The sequence below is a fragment of the Haemaphysalis longicornis genome, unplaced genomic scaffold (assembly GCF_048455015.1).
Source record: "Haemaphysalis longicornis isolate Haplotype H1 unplaced genomic scaffold, Haemaphysalis longicornis Haplotype H1 scaffold_1, whole genome shotgun sequence".
NCBI lineage: Eukaryota > Metazoa > Arthropoda > Arachnida > Ixodida > Ixodidae > Haemaphysalis > Haemaphysalis longicornis.
In genome coordinates this window covers 272,115,688-272,137,122 of record NW_027526203.1, presented here as the reverse complement: position 1 = coordinate 272,137,122, position 21,435 = coordinate 272,115,688, and the positions used below count along the sequence as shown (strand labels likewise).

The 21,435-nt window shown below is 50.4% G+C and overlaps 1 pseudogene; it reads right to left on the bottom strand.

Moving 5' to 3' along the window:
- Window positions 1-16,717: 16,717 nt before the first annotated feature.
- Window positions 16,718-17,659, bottom strand: LOC144158923 (septin-1 pseudogene; annotated as a pseudogene).
- Window positions 17,660-21,435: the final 3,776 nt, after the last annotated feature.

Here is a 21,435-nt window from a genome sequence, read left to right as displayed (position 1 = left end):
ATTTCATGCAGATCTCTTTCAGCTCCCCGATCCTTGATTTAGTGTGTCCTCTGTGGAAATAAATTTTCGTAATATATTCCCCCAGAATGCAAATATGTCGCCGGCCCGACTTCTCAATGGTTTGCTGGAGGGTGATTTGTCCACCCTTAATTCTCATATCGTTATTGCTATCAATGCTCGCACAGTGATGAGAAGGCTGGGGTCGGAATATTTTCTCAGTCTCTCGATTGGTCCTTTTCAATTAGTTTACCTTACTGTACTCCTATTTTTCAGGCGGAATTGTTGGCGATAATTCTGGCTCTTCAAAAACTTCAGCATATATTTTTGAATGTTGTTATTCTATCTAACTCCCGTTCTGGGTGTACCGCGCTAACACCCGAAAAATGTTCTTCAATTATCCGCACATTCCGGTCATTTTGTTCCTCATCAGCTTCGTGAGGTCAGGCTAGTGTGGGTTCCAGGGCATGCAGGAATCTCATACAATGAAGTGGCTGATCAATTAGCCAGTCTGTCTCTTGGTGGCCCCGTGGTCGTGCGATGCCCAAATGACAGCTTCCTATTGGGGGCGAGAATCAAGCGTTTCCGAATACTACACAATCATCGGCAAGACGCCCTTCTCTCTTCTAGGGATTATAGCCACTTTCGTCATGCACGGAAGCCGATGTTTTGTGAATCTAGGATATGCGAGGTAGGAATCACTATATATTCTTCGATGCAAAATTCCCCCTTACATTTCTATCTTCATGAATATATGGACTGGCTCCAGCCCCTCAATGCCCTTTCTCCAATGAACCGGAAAATAAAGAATACTTTATTTTCAATTGCCGCAGCTTCTCCCCAATGCAACGCACACATTTAGAGTAAGCCTTTAACCGTCTCCACCGTCCGCTCTCTACATCCCTGTTCTGTCACTAGGAGGTTCCACCCTAGGAGCTTCCCACAGGGTTGTTTTGTCTGCGCGTCATATGTTGCGGCTACAGGCCGGTTTCATTGCTAGTCAGTTAAACGTTCAAATTTATTTGTTTTAAGAGCGGAGCTGTTGAACAAGCCGTAAGTTCGCCGTTGCAGGAAAAAATACCAAGAAATTGCGGGGCGCTCGTGAGCGCGTGCCTCGCGGCGACCGGCGAGCGTTCCCGGCACCTGCAACGGCTTTAGCGAAAAAAGAAACTGGCAAAAACCCCGAGGAGCGAGAAAATGACGAGCGCTGGTGAGCGCGTGCCTTCCGGCGACCGCCGAGACCCCGGCTCGCGCAGTGGCTTTAACAAAAAACAAACAAACAAAAAAAAACTCCAGCGCTGTCGTCAAGCGTTACTGCGTATGTGATTCTTGGCATGAGGAACACGACGATATCGATGCATGACACAGTGTAAAGCAACGACGGAACATGTAAATAAACAACTTCAAACTTGTAGAAATGCGTGGTGATGTGTCCTTCAGTGCTCCCGCATAAAGAAATCCTGCAGTTTCCCTACGGTTCAAGCCTTGCGCGACTTAGTGCAAGCTTCGCCAGTCGAGCTGGTGGAAGTCTACAATGCTGAGGATGACTTTGCATCCACCCCTCTCCGCGAAGAAGACGACGACCTCTTCGATGCATATGACGACAATTACTAGCACCCCAACTATGCAAATTAACAGTGATAGTGACACTGAACTATGTGTCTGGCAATTCTCGCCTACAACAGCTTCGCCATTCAAGTCTTGCGCGGGAGGGCAAGCTTCCATGAATTCTTTTTTTCTGCCTGAATATACTTTTTATTTCTAAATAAAAATGAATATTTTCGGCTCCTTTTCTGATTTTGGCATCTAAAATAACATAGGTCACATCCTGATCAGGCACTGTTGCGATTCAGAGCGGCGCTACCCTGTGCTGGCGTGCTGCAAGTGTGGTGTAGTGCGGGAAAGCTTTGTGTGCTGCAGGAAAGCCAGCCCTCCTCAAACAAGTTAGGGCAAGCGGGCGCGTGTGAAAACTTGACTCCGCGAACAGACTCCGCTCGCCGTGATCTTCTTTCCCCCCTCTCTCAGACCTCAGACTCAACGTGCGCCAGCTCTCACGGACCCGAGAAAGACTGTTCTTGTGTATCTGTACTCTGTTCCGGCCGTGTGCTAAAGTACTGGTGGAGCAGCGGTACCGTTGCCACATCTGTGTATAAATCCCACCGTCTCGGTGGTTAGAATCAGTCGACTTTTCGGGCTGATTTAAGAGCGCCGATCTGCCCGTCGCCTCCATGCTGTTCCTGTATCGTCGCTATTAATCTCTCGCCATGCAGTAAACCATTTAAGTTTTTCTTTCGGTTTTTTTTCGTCAACACCAAGGCAGCAACTTTTGCCGCTCGTCCACCACGCTACCACTACATGGCGGAGGTGGCGGAGCTCGGTTAGGGGGCGACTTCACCAATGTACAGTACAGAGCTTCTTGGTCAATCCCCCGAGTTGGTATGTGCCATGTTCTGAGGCAACCGACAAACCAACCAACCCATTGTCTCAGCCCTACGAAAGTTGAACACTTCCACTGTCTCGAGCATACCTCGGCAAAACGGCACGCCACTTACTCGCACTCACGCTCATCACTCGCCATGTCCACTCGCACTCACTCGTGCTCCCACTCCTCTCTCGCCGTCACCACTAGCACTCACTCGCGCACTCACCACTCAACTTCACCACTCGCACGCGGGTGTGCGCAGCAGTTCCTCAATATGCCATGACACTGAAAACTATAAGTGCATTATCAGAAGTTCAACAAAATCGTATTCCTAATTCAACACGACACCAGAGAGAGAACTCCACAGTGCCCCATAGCAGGAGAGCAGTGACAACATATTCCCGAAACTACACGCAATCGCGCCGTTAACAACCATCACAGCTGGCGGCTCCTGCAACGAATAGCCAAGCCAACAGCGAGTACAAGCTCAAGAGTGGCGCTCACCACAGTAGCCCCGCTAATGGCGCAATTAGCGCGAGTGCACTTGCCACTCGTGAGTGGTATAAGCGGGGCTCAGCCAGCCGCGAGTGGAGGCCCAACTCCTCACACGCGAGTCGTCAGTGCACCGCTCTTGCGAGAGGTGAGCGGGGGTCACTGCGAGTGGCGCTCGCACTCACTCGCACTCGCCAGTCCGAGACGATGGCGAGGCTCAATCACCACTCACTCGGGAGTGTTGAGTTGGGGGTGTGTGAGTTCACTCGTGAGTGGTCCGGCCGACCTGTTGTTTTGAGTGATAATTTCAAATTCGCTTTCTGTCTGCTTGGCTCTTACAGCCCCTAAAGGTAACAGTTATCTCCGAGAGTGTTCTTTTCCCCGGGGCTTCTCCTCCAAGCCGCAGTAGCGCTGAGGATCTGACCCCGGGTATCCTCAACCGACAAACTCAGCCTCCGATACAAAAACTGCACATTTATTTACAGCCCGGCCGGCGGCTAAGAAACAGGACTCGTGCGGAGCCCGAAGACGACGGGCCGAGCTCTCCTGCGCGCGGACCGCGTCTCTCTGTCTCATCTTCCCTTCCTCCTGCCGCTGACGGCCGGGGAAGAAGGAAAAGCCAGTCGTCTTCGTCGGTGGCCATCCCATGTGGTGGCGGTTAAGACATCTGGTGCGCGCAGGCGCGGACTTCCTCGGAATGCGCGGCGTTTCAAGGCGCCGCGCGACACGTGCATTTCATTTGTGCGCTGCTCGTCCCAGGGCCCGCGCCAGTTCGTGCGTCGAAGCGCCCGACAGTAACCGTCTCCGATGGATGTTAAGGCCACTCCTTCCACTTCATCTGACCCTAAATTAACCTCATTTTGGTTTGAGGGAATACGTGTAGATCTTTAATTGAAGCCACTGACTCACTTGAAAAAATAGCGCTGTCCGGGCCTGCCATAGAGGCCACAGAGCCAACATCTTTAATTGTTGCGGCAAATTATCGTAAAATGCTAAAGCTTCAAGAAAAACAGGATGAGAGATTTCTTCCCAGCGCAAATTCTCCTGGAAATCCGAATAGTGCCCTTCACGTAACCTAGAGGTTATTCCAACCAATTTTCGCTTTCGACTTCCTCAGTAAAGCAGGTATCTTCGTAGGTCTCATCTGGCGCAAATGGCCTTGAGTAGTTACTGTAATGAGCTCGAGTCCGTCAAACATCGACTATTATCCTGTCGAAGATTTTCAAAGATCAGGTATCAATCGTATCCTTGAGGTGCCGCTTCATAATATTGGGATTGCCATACCAGTGCCGGCTTTACATACATTCGAAGCTTCCCAAACGGGGTTCTGCCACCTGGATGTATGTTTTGCATGCCCTCCTCCCTTTCATTGAAGAAACAAAATTAAGTCGATCCGCACTAGAACTGAATTCTGTTACTCTCGCCACTTATGAAATTTCTGTTATTAATTTTTTTTTTCAATTTTCAAGAGTTTTTAATATTCTTTGTCTCGGTTATATGGTTTCTAAATTCTTTCCTACCACCTTAATTATCCTTATACAGAGAGAGAGAGAGATAGAGAGAGAGAGAGAGACGCTTATTGTAATGGTAAGCAGGAGGATGCTCTTAGGGCCTCCATCCAGTGAGAGGCATCCTTAGTCTGAAATGCCGTGGTGCTGGCTGGCAGTCCGGGCCCGTTCCACCAGTCGGCGCTGGTTCGAGAGCTCGGATAACCTATTAGGTTAGTGAAGGGTAGGGCAAACAAGTAGAATAACACACATGACAACCGACGTCCTGATAGAAAGGGAAGGCCTCTAATCGTCATCATCATCTTTGGAGCTGATCAGCTCCTCCACCTGCTGCTCATAGGTATGGTTGGGATTTGGGGTTAAAGTAGGGGTCCGTTGGCACTCTCATACCAACCGCGTAACAAAATAAGATACTTTTTGTCCCTTTCCTCAACCACTGGTGTTTGGCCCAATCTCTGGTGAACGTGTTGCGACATTGCTTTGCTCAGCCCGCTACCAGCGCGGCACAGAGCTGACCGACGAAGTTGTCGAGCCGGCAGTGAGTTAAAGAAACAGACAACCGATTTTTGTCGAATATATGTTCTTTATCCCAAATGAAAGGGGGAGGAGGAGCGCCGCAGGGGCGCCGAGTAAATCCGCTTCACCGGAATGAAAATTGGGGGGGTTAGACATATAGTGCTTCGCAGTAAAATCCAAGAAAATGCCGAGCGCACGTGAGAGCGGGCCTCGCGGTGACCGCCCAACAACGGCTCGCGCAGTGGCTTGAGAAAAAAAAAAAAAAAAAACGAGCGCACGTCTGTCAAGCCAATTAAAGACGCTCCTTTATTCGTTCGTCCTCGTGTCGTCGTGCGCTTGCGCTCGGTGCGTAGAAGACCCTCGCGCGCAGCGTCTGCGCAGTTGTCGACATGATATATTCGCACGACCGAGGTAGAGGCCAGTAAAGAACGATACTAAAACTCAGTTTGTGTCCGTCAATGATCACCTACAACAGCTTCGCCATTCAAGTCTTGCGCGTGTGTGAAAGCTTCCCTGAATTTTCAAAGCGAAGTTTCAGTGTTCTCACTGATGACGTCTGTAACGCGAAAACGCCGAAGTGAAAGAAAAAAAAATCCCACGCCATCTCCACTAGCATGAAACCTGGGGAGGGGCGAAGCATGCAGTGTACGCTGGTGTTTCCCCCAGCAAAATCGCTGGTAATGGAAAATGAGAGACAGAAGACGATTTTTTTTTCAACTATATACATATGTACATTTATTGTATACAATAAGTAATGGCGTAGTTGATCCCAGTCAGTACGCATAATGAATTTCTCGGGTTCTTCTCCATCCTCCGAATGCTCCTGATGTTGATAAGGCTCCTGCGCTTCCAAGTCGTAAATCGTGCCGAGTTCAGGTAGAGGTATACAGCTTTGCTGTAAAAGTCTCGTGTATTTGAAGCACGAAGCGTTCCAGCGCGGGGCGTTGGAAGACGAGTGTCTACTACTACACTACTGCGGGGGCCTTGGCCCTAACCTTGACGACTCTGGCGCAATTTTCCACTGGGACCTTTCGAAGCTCTCCCCAAGGCACCGATACCCGGGATGGGTCACGTCGAAGTAGCAGGTGAGGAAATCTCACCGGAAGAGTGTACAGCAGAGGCAGGCTGGCGCGTGCACACGGGCGCTCACCAAGCTAGTCCTAACGGCGACGAGCAGGGCCAAAGTCGGCGCAGGAGACCGGGCAACAGTCTCCAGCCGCGTCCGAGAGAAAGGAAACCTCTTCAGCTACCAGCCCTCCCACGCGAGGACATTAAAATCATTCTGCGGGCACGAGAGGGCCTTGACGTTACCAAGGCAAGCTCCGCGGGACTACGCGACGGCATATTTCGCGTCATCGGCGTCGCGGAGCAGGAAGCCGAGGGATACCTGCAACAAGCCAACGCAGAGAAGAACCTTATCGTTACAAGCGCACGAAGCATGGAACCAGCCAAGTAGTACAATTCACATACAGAAATCTGCATCGCAGGAAAGTCTTACAAAGTCACCGCGTGCGCCACGCCGCTACGGCAAAGGGTGTTATACATAATATCCCCGGGTATGACACCGCGGAAGACATCACAAGAAGCCATCACAAGAAGAAGACATCACAAGGGGGGGGGGGATACAAGGGAGGAAGTACGAGAGATCGTTCAAGCTCCTTCCCCCGCCCACTTATCCGCGAGTCGAGGATAGACAACGACGGAGGGCAGCGACCGCAGCACCGATCGATATCCAAGCCAAGACGTCGAAGCCCTAGCATTCAGGCCCGGCAACTGTCAAGGTCGACATCCCGAGGGGGCCGACACCAGACCCTAGGAGGAAACAAGGCCAGCTGGACTAGCACGGTCTCGCACAGTTTCTCTTAGTGCTCTTACTTTTATCCTGTCCAGGTCAATGAGGTTCCTAAGGATGTTCCAAGTTTTTGGAAGGCCCGTCTGTGGTTCCATACTTTCGCACGCGCTGTACCAATTTTGGCGCGCCGGCTGGTTCGCATAGTCCTCTATTTTTGTATTAAGAATTGCCAGCTGTCTCCGCAGTGCGCGGTTTAGCTTTTGTTTGCTTAGCTTTCTCTGCAGGCCTCTCTTCGCTTCAAATATAAGTGGAAGCTTTGCGTCGCCCTGGCTTCTTCTGGAATGGCCTTGGTTACTGTCTTCACGCATGTGTGAAGCTGTTGCACCCATGATTCAATATCATCAATTTCCTGCATTTCTGCTTTACCTTCGTGGGCATCCCGTTCGGTTGCTCTTACCTTCCTAAACTCGTCCCACTCGGTAATCTTGCGCTGGGGGTTTGCGAATAAAGTAAAATATTGCACGCCTACCAGGCAACGGACTACGATCTAATCAAAGAAATACGTTGCAGATATATCGGGACAAATCCGAAAGAAAACCTCAAAACACACGCGGGAGCTTTGAATAAGATTCTCGGTCGTACTTTCACAACGGCAGAGGTGCGGGAAGCCATACTGCATGGATCTCCGCACTAAATACGCTCCAGAACCAGACGGGGTAACGAACAAGATGCTGAGAATCTCTGGACGATTCCATCGAGGCTCTCTTAAAGCGACACTGAAGTGAATTTGTCAAGCTCCCAGTTTTGCTTGCACTGCATAGACTGGCTCAAACTAACACTCCTTTCATCGTTTACCCGGTTGATAAGCCGGTAATTATTTTATAAAGCGCGAAAGAAGAAAAACTACCATGCGTGGTCTGCGGCGGCCGCACCAACTAAAGGCTGTGACGACGGGAGGAAAAGCACCGTGATTGGACGATGTCCAAGATTAGCATTCAAACAATTTTCGGTTTCGGTTCTGTAAAACAACATGCTTGACATCCGACGGCAGCGTTGGATGGGCATTCTCGATATCTCAGTAATCGTCGTACCGCGCTTCTGCCATGTTGTCGGCTGTAAAATGCCTAAGATAAGCCTCCCAGGACGGCTTGGAATCGTAGCAATCACTAGCCGAGGCCTATGCAGTGGATGAGCGCCCTCCGTGTCACTGCAGACGCTCAAATGCCATGCGCTTTCCCCTCATATTTGAAGCTTGCCTCACTCATGCCTGTATCGTAAAAAGCGTGTTCGCACCAGGCTAAGGGTCTGTTGATTCTGGCCTGTGCCCACTGCCCGCAAGCAGTCGGTGCTTATGGCAACAGCACGCCAACGAGAACTCGCTAGCGCGTCAGTGGCAGCCTGCGTGGGTTCTGTGAACTAGTTCGTGTAGCCATGAACGTTACGGTCCAAAAATGGTGAACTCAGTATAGAAAACATCGGCCGAAAACGAAAAAGTCAACTTACAAAAAAAATGTACCCTCGGGGATTCGAAGTTATGACTTGCAAAATAACGTACCTAGCGCTCCGGACTACTCGGCCACGGGCCTTTTTTTTTTCTTTAATGCAAGGAAATTTTAGAAAACTTTAGGAGACAAGACACTTAACACACAATATAAACACTAACAGACAGCAAAGGGCGAGTACATCAGTCGAACAAAGATCAGCACCATTTCAAAACTCAGGCAAGCAAACGCACGCATCCAGAAGAGGCAGCCACTCCGGTGGATCACTCTGCGCAGCATAAACGCTCCGCAAAAACCCGAAAAATGCACTTGGTCGGCCTAGAGGGTTCCGCATGCCGATCAGTCATGCGGCACTTTCACAAACTAAACAATCCTAGGAGAACGAAAACGTCATATGGCACCCGATTAACATCTTCAAATGGCAGGAAGCGAATGGTGTCAATGTCCTTTTTTAGTGTCCGCTGCAAAACGTCCCAGAAGAACACAGCGTCCCGGCACAACACAAAACAATGATCAATTGTCTCTGGTTGATTACAGAGGCGATCGACAATTGTCCGACCAAGGAAGAGACATTCCCTTTTCGCACAGCCATGTCTTAAGTGGAAGTGTGGAAGAATGAAGCTCGAAGAAGCTTGAAGGAAAACGTTTTTGGCCATGGGCCAGCGCTACCAGCTTTGGAAATATAAGGTATATAATGTATAACCAGTTTACACTTTTATTTAGTTTTAGCATTTCAAGCAGCTTACATAACTATTTGTTGTATAGCACTCGTGCAGTAAGCGTCCCCCAAATTTCCACAATATCTGACGTCTAGCAATTGCATTTCTTAGACGGAAAAGCGTTCGCAGATGTATGGTCATGCTGCTGACCGCTGTGCTTGTTCTCCCAGCGCAAAAACGTGCTTTGTGCTCTCTAGTTTTGCGCTGTACGGTCAAAGTATCAGTTGATTTTATTTCCTTAGTACCTATATTGACTTCGCTTACTCTTCTCCCGCCTTCAAGTGGCCTTAGATTTTCCTACTAGCGTACCAGTCAGCGAAGCGTCGCATGTACGCTTGTGCAGCGCTTGTGTGGAGCGACCTTGACTTGGAGCTAGATACAGTGTACAAACTAAAAAAATAAAGAAAGGCACATTCTTCCATTCACAAACGTGTCGTGGCTTTGTTTCAAATGAGCGAACGAATTGCGACGACCCGTCGGCGGACGGCGGACTAAACGCTGGGCCGACTGTTTCTGCCGGCAGGTCGGCGAGCCGTGCAGTAGCTCAGACAAGCCAAGTCATCTCCTCCTGACGTCACACGAAAACGCCACAGAAAATGGGCGAGGATGCAGAGAGGAGGCCAGCATTTCGAATTGATTTTTCTACTAAATAAATTCGCGTAAACGCGCTCAGAACGGTCGAAACGTGGCCTATAGGGACTCCGGACTACAATTTGCGCTAGTTATCCCGCAATGATTACAAATCACTTCAGTGTCCCTTTAAAGTATGTGAACAAATGCTGGCAGGAGGGCAAAATTCCCACGCAATGGAAGATCACTAAGGCGGTCATGATCCGAAACCAGGCAAAACCAGGCCAGGCAAAACACTTCACCTAGAGAACATGCGGCCCATCTTCCTTACTTCGTGTGTAAGGAAGTTAATGGAGCACGTGGTCTTAAACAGAATAAATACGTACATCGATCAGAAGGGACTGCTCCCGCCTACTATGAGGTTTTCTGCCTAGGCTCTCGACTCAGAACTTAATGCTGAGGCTCCCCATGGGATGCTCCCCACTAGACACCTGGGCCATGTGGGGCTCAACCTCACAAAGGCATTCTACAAAGTAAAACACAATGCAATTCTAGAGAAAATTTAGAACAATTAGAAGTAGGTCAAAAGACGTACGCCTACACCAGAGATTTTTTTATCTTACAGGAAGGCCACCCTGACAGTAAAAAAAAAAGGGGGGGGGGGTTGAATCTGGCGTGTTGCAGCTGGAGAGCAGAGGCAAGCCGCAAGGCTCAGTTTTCTCGCTGTCCTCTTTAATGTCGCTATGATCGGCCTACCGGAAATCTTAGAGAAAATACAAGGTCTACCTCACAGCCTGCACGCTGACGATATTACTCTCTGGGTAGAGGGGGGAAGTGATGATCACTTGCAGAATATATTTCAGGAAGCAATAAATGCAACAAAAGAGTACATCAAACCGAAAGGCTTAGATTGCTCCCCCCAAAATTGGAGGGGCTGCTCTATCTGCCGACGCGGAAAGGAGAAAAAAAAAAAAAAGAAGCACCCGCCGAAAAACCACAAATTCAGCTAGTATGCACTAGTAGGGGGGGGGGGGACCAATCCCTTTAGTAAAATGCATTAGTGTCTTGGGCATGCGAATTCAGCAGAACGACCACAATTATGAGATAATCCGGGCACTTGAAAAAAATTTATTCAGTGTAATGTAATGATCATCGTAGTGAGTGTGTAGTTTTCTGAGTGAGCGAGAGAGCGAAAGAACGTACGAACGTACGTACGAACGAACCATGGAGGGAACGAGCGAGTGAAGCAACGAACGTCGCAAATGAGATGCTGTAGCAGCGCACGGTACATCTACACCAAACGGTCATTAATTTTCATATTTGCCGCGCTTTCGAGGCGCTTTTTCAAAGAAAGTGCTACGAGTTGTGCCGCGCCTCCGCCAGATGGCGCCACGGCTCCCGCGACCGAGAGAAGACGCAGTGAAACATCCCCCTCGCGAGGGGCACGATCAAATGCAGAGCATTTCCGGGGGCGCACGACGTTAAGTAGTTTGCGTTACGTTAATGTTGTTGCACTTGTGGCAACTGCTGACGAGAGAGCGCTCGTCAGCAGTAATTTGAATGAGTCAACGATATAAGGGGCGTTCCTAGCGTCCCATTCTGTGTCGGCTTTGTGGCGCAGTTGGTAGAGCACCATGTACATTGCGCTCCGTCCGCAGGGTCGAGGGATCGAAACCTGGCGCCGGATAGTATTTTTTTTTATATAGTAGGGAGGGGTGCGGTGCGGACTACGGACGTCAACGCGGGTGACATCGTGAGTTACTGAAATGCTCTGCATTTAAAAAATGTATCAAACAACTCGCCTCATTTTGCTTATAGCAAACCGGCACCACGGAATGAAGGAGGACACCCTAATCAGACTTGTGCATGCAGGCATTCGTTCTGGGTCGAGTAACCTACGTCGCTCCCTTCCTCAACCTCAAGGTGGCGTACGCAATATCAACACTTTAATAAAAAATTAGTGCCCTTCCACTCTGTGAAGACGGATGACCTGCAAAGCTGGACGCAGCCCATGGAGTGCACGAAACGTACGTTTGTTGTAATTGGCGATTAGGAATTGTAATTAGCTGAATGAACCTCTGAAGGATTCAAGCTTTGCTCTTGCAGACAAACTTGAAGCTGCCTGCGTCGTAAGCATCTTACTGTTTGTGTAACACATAAACCCAATCTGCCCAACCACTACGGACTCTGGACAGGTCCCATCGGGCCGTTTAACGTCCGCGTTTAAAACTCGCACCAGCACAACGGACGTGCCATCCATCATTACGGGCATGAAACCTATAGCTGCTCGTGCACGACCCCCCCCCCCCTCCATCCTACAAACCTGCGCAGGCATAAAGCGGCAACCGATCATGTGCGCGTGCTTAGAAGTGACAGACGCGGTCGAAAGTATCCCCTGAAAGCCCTCTGAAGAAGTGATATTGGCTCACGCCGGCGTTCCAAAGTGGGAAAGTTGCTGTTCATCCGGGAGGGATTCGCCACAACTCGACGAGCTGAACTTGAGGCGGTAATGTCGGCGCCAGCACCTTTCCGTAGCTCTTGCGCCCATTCGCGCATGTGTTCGGGCCAACGCTTCAATTCTGGCTCTTCTTCCTCCAAACGAACGGCATGCATCTATTCCATAACGATTTCGAACCTGGAAGCCCTTGATCTCTATTCTCACGGACAAACATGTGGCGGTCCGTTTCCCTTCCCCCTCGTAGGCATCTTACTGTCCGCGGAAGATGTCTGTGTAACACATCAACCCACGCCTGAACCACTCGCTTCAGCAGGACAGCCGACTAAGCGCATTGAGCCATGTAATTTCGACACCTAAATGTCCCACCATGGAGAACAACCGGCATTTCTTCGGTAGCGGCATGAAGCCTAGCTGTGCGTGCACGCCCTCCTTTTTCCACCCGCAAACCGTGCACGCATCAACCGGTAACCGTTGATGGCGCATACGTAGGAATGAAAGACACCGATGAAAATGCCGCTCGGTAGGCCTTCCAAGCTGAAAAAGAAATATGGGCTCACGCCGTCATTCCATCTGGGCAAGTTTCTCTTCAACCTGGCGGGATTCGCAGCTACGTGGCGAAGTGGAATTTAAGCGCCAACGGCGACGGCGGGTTTTGGTCACTTTAGGGGGCAGCCCTTTGGCAGCCGCTACCTGGGCTTCGCGGGAGCGGCGTCTGTTTAGGTCCGCGTAACCGAGTGAGCGAAAGCAGCAGAGACGAAAGTAAGGAAACGAAGAGGAGCGTCCATCGAAGGGTAGGTTGAGCAGGTGGGGTGGTGGTGATTTATTAAGGAAGCAGGGAAGAGAAAAGAACTTGGGATATTGTTGAACTTAGTCGGGGAGTTCACCCTCATAAAACCCAGTCCAGGGAAAGAAAGGGGGTTTCAGTTTCAGTTTCAGTTTATTATTCATTCGAAAAAAGTAGTGCAGTAATAGTATTATACAGACGAGGGCCCCAAGGTCAAAAACTGTAACGGGACCCTCACCGTTACAAGATAGGAAGAGAGAAAGAGGAAATAAGGAAGAGGGTGGGGCACAGTATACGACACGTGCGGCTACGGCGTCATCTCTCTCACTGCCTTTCTCTCACACATGTCTCATGCGTCGCCACCAAGAAGCGCCCTCCCCCTAATCCAGACCGCGTGAGATTTGCGCGGGAAGTTCAAACACGGTTTGCAACAACGTGCTAGATCCTCATTTGTGCGGGACTAATCCGAACCATGTGACATTTGCGCAGAAGGTTCAAACACGATTTACAACATGCTAGACGGCAGCGGCGGTGCGCTGCGAGGTAGCATCAGAGTAGCCCGCGCCGCCGGGCATTCGCTGATCACGCGAACACTTCCTGAGACGCAGCAGAAATGCGCCGTGACCGAGAAGACTGCAGCTCGCGTTGCACACAAATTTCATATCAAGGAGTATAGTAATCGTGCATTGTTTACGCCCATCCGCGCTTGTTTATTTTTTGCAATCATGATAACCGCACTACCACCGTTAGCTGCCGACTGCGCAATTCGCCAAAGGGGCATCGGTGGTGGCGAGGGGAAAAATAGTTGTGAAAGAGGTGTCAGCGGTGGCGAGGGGGAGCCCCGGAGCGGCGCCAAGTAAATCGATGACACCGGAATGAAAACTGGGGGGGGGGGTTAGACATATACTGCTTTGCAGAAGCAGGCAATTGGCATACCAATTACGACCTCCAACGAGTGCTTTGAAGCACCAGGGCTGCACAACACGCTCGACGAGCTGGTAGAAGCTCAGAGGATATATCGCAGCATGATAGGCTCACCAGGAGCCGGACTGGCAGGCACATCCTCCAAACACAACACATTAACTACGAGGGAAGACTGGGGCGAAACGCGACATTCCGGCCAGTATCAGGGGACATTATTGCATCCCACCATTGCTAAGAACCATGCACCCTGAACACAATAGGGAACGCAGACAGGCCAGGGAACAAGCAATACACAAAAGGTTCTCACACCTCGAGGGCGTGGTTTACGTGTACGCCGCAGACTATAGCTGTCCCGACGCCATGGCCACATCGGTAGTTGACCAACAGGGCCATTTAATCACACCTCGCACGGTCCCGCATCCCGGAGGTCAGGGAAGAGGCGGCCATTGCACTCGCAATGATCTCGTCCTCCCAAACCAAGTTGGTAGTAAGTTACTCGAAGCCGGCAATTCCTAATTACTTGAGGGGACGCATATCTTAAGAGGCCCTCAGAATCCTACGGGACGGTATCCATGGAAATCGAGCCCGGGAATCCAAATCATATGGGGGCCAGCTCTCTCTGGCTTCCCGGGGAACGAGAAGGCGCATGACGCGGCTCGAGGCTTCACCGACCGGGCCGACTTCACCAACACCCTCGACGTACTCTCGCTCCGCTGGTCGGACAGGGACTGGCTGGTCACCTACTGCACAGGCTGGGAAGGGCGAAATACTCTGCAGCGGACAAAACTCTGTCCAGATGGCAGGCAGTGGCTTGGCGTTTTCTCCAGACGAACACCTTCCCCAACCCAGTGTTGTACAACCGCTGCTACCCAGCGCTATACTCCAGCGCATGTAAACAGTGCGGAATAAGGGCGGACCTGCAACATATGGTCTAGGCTTGCCTCAACAAGAAAACAGAAATCAAAGGAATAAAGATCAGAAATTAGCGATAAACATAAGAAGATGAGCAGCGGGAGACCGTGCTGCTCAGCTCGGACCCGGGAGAGCAAGTCCGTCTGGACCAGATGGCCGAAGCCGTCACCCGGAAAGAAGGACTCCTGCTTGACGGTGGAGGGGGGTCTCATAAATACTTCCATTCCCTGACTTTTATCTATAAACAAATAAATGTTTTCACTCCCCGCTTCGCCTTTGTGTAACCACGCGCGCTGGCACCAAGTCGCTCGCTAATCCCCACCCCAGACTAAGAGACGCCGCTGCCCAACGCCTGACCGGCGAGATGCGCTCCTCTAAGATCTTACGGGCATTCTTATAGCGAATGACCCTTCTCGCAACGCTGAACTCCGGGGGTACCATAAACGAACAGCACCTACAGGGGCTTCGTAAAATCCCCACAAGCTACGCCGCCGCTTTCCGACACACGAAGAGACGGCATCCTTTCACTTCCCTACCGTCGGGAAGCGGGAAGCTATAACACTCGCGTGCGCGTTGTCCGAGAGAAAACAACGCGCCGAAACTGTTTTCACGACTGTGCACCCAGCTGCCTTTCGCCAAGACCTCCCGGCCGAGCTGAACGCACAGCAACACGACAAAGGCACATGGGGCAAACACGCCCCCCCCCCCCCCCCCCCCCCCCCCCACTCCTCTTTTGCCACACAAAACGATAGAACATAAAGGCCCCGTCTTCGCGCCTCTGCAGCTGCGGAAAAAGAAAGGAATGTGGCAGCTACAAGCAGAGGCAACGCCGGTACACGAGCTCTCGGCGGCTTTCGTTAAGTTAGATGCCCGAACTTAACAGTAGGCTATACGTTTCGCTGATGTGGCCGGGGCATGCGTTCACCGGCAATGCACCAGCCCAGGGTCCTGATGACTTCTTCGGGGTGAGTATCCTCACCCTCTACTTCAACGCTCATGAAAGTGGCTATGATGTAGCGTAGAGGCGGCGGCGGCGGCACGGCGGCGGCGGCTAGGCCCAGCGGCCGCCGGAGCAGCCGGAGCACGCCAGGACTCGGCTCGGGTGGACACAAAATTGTCCTTAAAGTCCTCAAAAATGGTCCCCTACATCAAAGGTGGGTATCCTCGTGGTACTGATGACTTCATGGAACATTTTGGGCAAGAATTTTTGGAGCACGAAGTCATAATCCGGCATAATCATCGAAAAACTGCGTAGCCGACGTGAAGCGAGTCCCGCCGGTCTCCCCCTGGCGAAGGAACCTCCAAACCCGAGACCACGTGCCAAGCCGCATGCCTTTTCCAAGCAGCAGCCGCGCCGGGTTTAACTCGGATTCACCATATCATGTAGCTTTAATTCGCCATATTTTCTTTTTAAGCGACGCTTATATAGGGTTTCATGAATTATTTATGTCTGCGGACAAAAAGTCCCGCGTCTTGGAAGGGCGAGGTGTTCTATAGAACTAGGCGTCGACAATGGCGTTTAAAATGTGATTTGGGCCTAAAGCTTATACGTCTCACAACTTGGACATAAGATACATCTTGAGTAGATTAATTATCGATAGGCACCATTTTCAAGTTCAGTAGAATCAAAGTAAAAGTATGTGCGTGTATGCATACGCGCCTTCCTTGGCGATGACCGCCGTCAACGCTCAAGAGAAACGGGATTAGCTCACCTTTCCCGCGAATTCTGTGTCACCTCCAGGTCGTGAGCTAAGAAGCTTCGCTGGTCATCTACCTTCACAAAGTGGATAGAATGACTCATGGTTTTTTAGTTTTAGAGGCGAGAGACAAAAACGCCTGTTTGTCAAGATCCCGCGTCTAAGATCCCCAGATAGTCAAACTTCACCCGTAGAACCTCTAGTCCTCAATTAAGTCATAATCCGGCCTCATACCCTGAATGCGTAAAACTCCGTTCGAGTAGGAATATATAGTTATTGGAATGGCCTCTAGACGATAATTTCGTGCGTTCAACCCGATCGGGCGGAAAGCGACGAGACAAGAGCCGCCGTTCCGAACCGTCTGCACTTTCTTCCTTCACACTTTATTTCTCTTCCTCAGGCAGAATTCCGTCCCCCGACAGCTTCATGCGTCCGGCACCAGCCCAGTGGGCTTCTTGGAAGTAGCCGGTGGAGCCTTGCCAGCCAGCCGTTCAGAGCGGTAGTTGGCGTAGTGTAGTTTGTGCGTGACCTCCTGCAGATCTTGCATGTGTGTCATCAGCATGGTCCTGAGCTTGATGAAGTCTCCGTGTTCTGGGTTCTCCACCTCCACGACACCCCACGGGTACAGGCGACCTCTCATTTTCCTGCCGTTGACCTCAATCAGTTCAACCGATGAACTGACGGCAAAGGGCACAGACTCCTTGAGCTGCTTGACCTGCTCCTTGTATTCCTCGTTTTCGTCGGAGTCGCAGTCCGGAAGCGGATACAGTCGGATGCCATTTTCATGGATCTCGTGCATTATCTTTCTTTTCAGGTCCATCACTTCCTTCTTGGTCAGCGCGTCCGCCTTGGCAATTACAGGAACAATGTTGACCTTGTTGTGCAGCTTGGTCATGAACTGAACGTCCAGCGGCTTCAGGCCGTGCCCATAGGGGGAGATGAAGTAGAGGCAGCAGTGGACGCGGTTGTCCGTGATCTTCCGCCTGTTCAGCTCGCTCTCATCGCAAAGGAAGCGCTCGAATTGGTTCTCGATGTACTGGACAATGGGCTTGAAGCAGTCGGTGTCGTCAATGGCATCACCGAAGCCGGGTGTGTCAACCACCGTGAGCCGGCGTTTGACGCCGCGCTCCTCAATTTCAAAGGTCGATGCATCCAAGGTAACCGTTTGCGTCACCTTCGCACTGACATCGGGAATCTCCCTTTCAGGGTAGAGGTCCGTCAGGAAAAGGCTGTTGACCAGCGTGGACTTACCGAGGCCAGATTCTCCGACGACCATCAGAGTGAACTCGAACCCGGTTTCCTCAGACTTGCGGTGCACTTGGTTGGAGAGGTCAAGATTTGAGAAAGCTTTAGCGACCGACGACATGATTGAGGTGCGAGGAAACCGTTCCGAGTTCCTACTTCTTCTTTGTCCCTTTATTTCTACTTCATCTTCTTCTACATACTCCCCCCCCCCCCCCCCGGAAGTTGCAGGCCCAATCCCACGAGTCCCCTGTTCAACAGCCTCCCCTCTGGCAAGATGCTGCCCCTATCTGCAGAAATTGTAGGATCCAGATCCCTCTGTCTGAATGAGTACCGATCACGCAAGTCCGTTTCCGTTACATCGTCGTTGTCGCAGAAAATCTTGAACAAATTCTTAGCGTCCTTCTTCGCCAATAATTCCTGTGAAACCAAGTTGTATGAATGAAGCTTGAAGTCCTCCTTGCAGAGCTCCTTTCACGAATTTTGTCCTTGTACTTGGGGTAGATGCACCAGTTGATATTTCTTGTGGCCTGGTGCAGCCTTTTATTTCGGAAGTGCTTCCATAAAAGCAAAGGCGTTCCTGAAGATAAGCAGTTTTCTTTGCCAAACCTGCTTCTCACATGATGGTACTCCTTGTAGTACTTTTGTGAAGCCTTCGAATTGTCTGTGCAGTCCATTCCTGCAGAATTTGAAGGTTTCGAAGTGAGTCTTTTGATACTGCCTGTGGACTTGATGGAAGCATCTGTGGACTTGTCTGAAACGACTTTGGCACTGAATGATTGTATGTCTTCGTCTAAACGGTGCTCTAATTGTCCCATCGTGCCAAGCCCTCCCGGCGGCCGAGGGGTGTACATCTGGAGAGTACATGAGGTCTCGAGTCCGCTTCAGATTGGCTAGCTGATTTCCTGGTGGTAGTTTCGATTATTTGTTCATTCTTCGGAGTAGTCTCGGGCTCCACATAGGATTCCCGATGCGATCTCTGCATAGTGGCGGTGAACTGGAAGTCCGCTTTCTGCTTTCCAAACCCTCTCTGTGGCTGAGCCGTGAAAACTCTTTCCCCGGTGACGGATACTGTCAGATTGTCTGAGGTGTGCATCATCATCAGCAGCAGCAGCAGCAACAGCCTAATAATGTCCACTGTAGTACGAAGGCCTCTCCCATTGACCTCCAACCGCTCCTGTCCTGCGCTGCTCGCACCCACAGTTTACCACTGAATTTCTTTATTTCATCCCTTCATCGGTCAGAGGCGTAGCCAGGGGGTGGAGCACACCGGGCCCGTGCCCCCCCCCCCCCCCCCAAATGTTTCGTGCCAGGCTGGGGTGCGGTTCAAGTAGGCTGAACAACCACCTGAAGTCGCCTGCAGGCGCGGAACCTGCAGTTTTAAGGACATTCGTGTTCATATAAAGCTGAAAACAAGGGCTACGTCAACGTCTGATTCCTGTGCCCGCTCCAGATGCTGTACATGTCAACATATACAGCCCGGCTGCATTTCGCGCCGGATACTCCGAGCTGCGCCGGGAACCTGCCGCGAGCCGATCGAGGCAGTCCCGCTGTTTCGATGGCGGAACAGCACGGCCAGGAAATGGCGGAACAGCAGGAAAAGCCTCACACAGATATACATGTGGTCTGGACTTTAGCGTGTCATTCCTTGTCTTTACACTGGTACAAAGTGTAATAACATGAGAGAGCATGTCACTGTATTTTGCTCAGTCAACTATCAATCATTGACATGTTTATTTTTCTACCGACATCACATTTACTTGACTATTGCAGTTCCATAATTTAATTCTGCTATATGAAAAGCATTGCTCTGCCCATCCTGTATTTCCTCCACATCAACAAAACCGTACAATTCTCTTTATTGCGGCGCTTTTTTTCTTGCACTATTCAATTGTTTCCGTGACCTTCCTCTTGGTTAGAATCGTCATTCTGTATTTGCTTAACCGGAATTTTACTGAAGCCATGTTTTTTCGATTTAACGGCTACAAATAGAATGAAATTTAAGAAACGTGCAACAAGCTCAATATTCAACAGCAGTGAAATAAGGTTTTCCGCTAAGCGTATACGTTGAAATTTCACGCTACTAGCCCAAAAAATAACAAAAAGGCGATTACTTAAGGACGAAGACGCACGTTTGCTAGCTTCACCGCCATAATATACGAATGGGCCGCACATACAGTCCAGTGCGATTCGAAGGTTATCGCGGGAAAGCTATTCTTTCAAATGAAGCAGAGAGAACACCAGCTTTAGCAAATCTTCCATGCCAGTTCCGTTATCGTCGGCGCAGATAAAAGGCAACCAAGTCTGTGCTTGATAACAACGAACGTAAAGCTTGAAACCCAAAGGGTGGCAAGTCAGTCGTGCGGGCCATTGTTGTAGCATGGAACAGCCAACAAGGGAGAGAAGAGTGCGAAATCTTGATTTTCATGGTTCTGAAACGAAACCGTAGGCGGCCTACGGTTTTGTTTCGGAACCATAAAAATCAAGATTTCGCACTCTTGCTTTTTTTGCCACTCTTGCACTCTTGCCACTCTTGCCAAGCGTGCCACCGGCCTACGAGGCCGGTGACACGCTTGGCCGCTCGATGCTGGCGCGATAACCATCAAATCATGCTCTACTGTACTTCATAGCTAATAAATAAACTTATTAGTCCCTTTCGTAAAGGAAGATCTAAAACACGCGAATCTTAATAGTAAACTTCCTGTTTTGGCCTCCAGTTCCGCCTGACGAACTTCGGGGACCGCGCGCCACTCACGAGCACATTCATGATCACGCTCACGAGCGCGCGCCGGCACAACCGTCTGCTATACGGACGAACGAATCATCCACGGCCTGCCCATAGACCGGCGATCGGGAATTTAGGTTGTCATCATCATCATCATCACCTTCTAAGCTCCTTAAGGTTGGATTTACTGTTAGCGTTCAGCATACACAAATCGCATGTTGAAGTCAGTTATTTCCAGCTTCCTTTGAAAAACAACGCGCAAGAAGCCTTGCCTACATATTTTCCCCTCCCATCTTTTGTTCGACCGCGGTGACCCCCCCCCCGAAAAAAATTCCTGACTACGCCCCTGCATCGGGTTAATGGCCTTCCCCTTCTCCTATACCCATCTCTCGGAATCCGCCCTTTACCCTAATTGGCCCTTTACATGGCCAGCCCGCGGTATTGCTATTTCTTTTTCTTCATTTGAACTATGACAGCTTAGTCTCTAGTTTGTTCTCTGATCCAGGTAGCTCTTTTCCAGTCCCTGAGTGTTATTCCTAACATTATTCGTTCCATGGACCCTTGAGCCGACTTAAGTTTGCTTTGTAGTTGTTCAGTTATAAGGCGCCACGTTTCAGCTCCCTACGTCAGTATGCACTTTTCTTTTTCTTTTTTTTTTCTTTTGAGTGAGAGAGGTACCGTAAAGTTCCGAAAGAACGCCCACCCAAACTACAGAGATATCAAGTGAAAAATTCAGGATGGGCGAACTTTCGGGTCAGGTGCGAAAAATACAAAAATGTGGCCGCACCACCAACCAAAAACTGCGGAGATATGAAGTAAAAAAACATTGGGAGGTCCTAAGGTACTCCGCACCGTTTCATGCGAGGGGTTAGGCCGTTTGACTCTCTAGTACTCACGGTCGTAGCCCAATGGGTAAGGCGACTGGCGCTAACTCTGTCTGGTCTACCAGACACAGGCTCAAGTCCTGCCGGTGCCTGTGTGATTTTTTGCTATTGTAAATGCTATGCTCACGGACGCGGACGGACATTTTGCGGTCCTATAAGGTACTTCGGACCTAAAACAGAACGAAACCCGGACGTGTGTCGTCTACGCAGTGCATGGGAACGTCTGTAAACGGGTATTTGCGGGAAGTTATCTTGTCCTTCCGGTTTTTAAGTGTTCGGTTCTCAAGAGAG